Source organism: Cucurbita moschata, unplaced genomic scaffold (assembly GCF_002738365.1).
Source record: "Cucurbita moschata cultivar Rifu unplaced genomic scaffold, Cmos_1.0 Cmo_Scf00055, whole genome shotgun sequence".
In the NCBI taxonomy this organism is placed as follows: Eukaryota; Viridiplantae; Streptophyta; class Magnoliopsida; order Cucurbitales; family Cucurbitaceae; genus Cucurbita; species Cucurbita moschata.
In genome coordinates this window covers 86,663-88,933 of record NW_019268571.1, presented here as the reverse complement: position 1 = coordinate 88,933, position 2,271 = coordinate 86,663, and the positions used below count along the sequence as shown (strand labels likewise).

At 33.2% G+C, this 2,271-nt stretch overlaps 1 non-coding gene across 1 annotated transcript; it reads left to right on the top strand.

The window, feature by feature from the left end:
• The first annotated feature begins 1,983 nt into the window (after positions 1-1,983).
• Positions 1,984-2,064, top strand: TRNAL-AAG. Its single transcript has one exon. It is a non-coding gene; the product is annotated as a tRNA-Leu (tRNA).
• The last annotated feature ends 207 nt before the right edge of the window (positions 2,065-2,271 follow it).

Here is a 2,271-nt window from a genome sequence, read left to right as displayed (position 1 = left end):
CAATCAAATTCATATGCAGTCTCTATCTCCTAAGAAGAGTCTGGTAATGGCGTATATTTCAGTTTTTTATGCGACCATTTCTACAAGGACTTTTTTTCTTCTCTTACATCATAATTTTTACAAAATTATATTGACTCATAGAGTTAGAATACAATATCACCGTCTATCAATTAATCTTAGTAACAAGGTTATTATGATATGATAATAGTGTTTTTATAGATTTACCTACATGAATTTCAACTATATTTAAACTTTAGTTGCATTTGATAAGGATACTTATACATTAAATAATTATCAATCAGATCGATGAAAGATTCATAATGTTCTTTGACTTCTACATTCACCAGAACATTTGGGTCGGAAAAAATAATTTGTCGTTTTATTCATGGTTCTATAATCATGAATATCTCAGTTTTTTGTAATACCTAAAACCTATGTTCCTAGAAAAGAAGCTTCATGACTTTGAGAAAAACTTATGTTCGGGACTCAAATAAGAATTTCAATTTTGGTTTCACCCCTTCGACTCAACATTCTCTCGTGCATCCCCCGTGATCTAATATGAGTCTAACATCCTACAAAAAGAATATGGACATGGCATTCCACCCATTGAAGTGAGAAAAACATGTGATCTTGGTGTATCGCATAGGTCGGAGGTGGGTCCCGTTAGGTTGTGTACTTTCTTTTGCATACATTATACTTTCTAGTTCTATACCTAAAAACACTCCCCTAAAAAGACTAGCTAGGTCACATGACTGATAAATATCATGAATTTTAGAAAAACCTATGCTAAGGACTCAAATCAGAATTCAAATTCTGGTTTTAGTCAATAGATTAAGCATTCTTCTACATCCCTCGTGACATAGTATGAGTCTAACATCCTACAAAAAGAATATACATGTGATCATGGTGTATCGAATAGGTGGAGGTCTAAGATGACTGAGGGCATATAGCACGTTTGAATCTCTTATATTTAGTGACACCTAGTTGTTTGGGCGTTGTATTTGGCTCAGGGTTGTGGATGTGTTTTTTCTCGAATCAACTTACTTGGCTTTGCTATACCCTTAGAAATAATGCATAGGTTTGTAAGTACATGGTTCTGACTTTAGAGGGTCTATCATAAAAAGCTAAGGGTATAACCTAAGCATGTGATGTTCTACTCCTATCACAAAAAATACATATCATTTATATGGTTCATAACATCATAACTAGATGTCATATAAAACTTCAGGTTAGTCGTATAAGCCATAAAACATCATAGAAGGTATAGTAAGGGCATTTTTCGTTATTTTACTCATATCATTGGTTTATGCTCTAAACATGCTTCTATAACCTTAAAAATTCAACATGCATTGTGAATTCACGGTATAAGGTCATAACACTTGTAGACTCTCTTCAAATTTAGGGCATGAAAAGGAAGCTCTCATCGTCCTCTTTAACAGCTCTAAGATCACCAGCTTTGACCTTTATAGAAGCTCCACAAATCTTCATCTAAATTTCGAGGTCTTTTCCATATTTGATTCTCGTCCCCTCAAGCAATCTCAACAATTGGAGTTGAGATGACCAAATTGGTCTAAGGTATTTTATTTCTTTTAATGTTTTAGCCCATCCCTAATCTAGTTTCATTCCTATACCTTTGTAAGAAATATGTGAATACTAATGTCTAGATTTTGACTATTAAGTTTGGAGTTTGTCTAAGATGCAAGATTAAGGTTTTGGTTCGAAAGGATAGGGGTTCAAATCCCACTCTTAATAATAATTTTGAAAAATTTCTTGTGAGATTCTAATAAGATTTAATAATTATATTATCTTTTGATCCCTAAACCTTTATAAAGAATACTAATAGATTAATTTTTTTCCAAGCATCGAAGTTGAGATGGCCAATTTGGTCTAAGGCACCAGATTAAGGTTCTGGAACAATTATTTTTTATACCCTAAACCTTTATAAAGAATACAGATGGGTTAATTTTTTTTATAGCTTTGAAAGTTGAGATGGCCGAGTTGGTCTAAGGCGCCAGATTAAGGTTCTGGTCCAAAAGGGCGTGGGTTCAAATCCCACTCTCAACAATTATTTTTCATACAATGTTTAATATTTTGATACCTTATAAAGAATATAGATTGATTAATTTTTTTTCAAGCATCAAAGTTGAGATGGTCGAGGTGGTCTAAGGCGCTAGATAAAAGTTTTGGTCCGAAACGATGTTGGTTCAAATCCCACTCTCAACATTTATTTTGAGAAATTTCTGGAGAGGGTCCTTATATGGATTTAGCAAT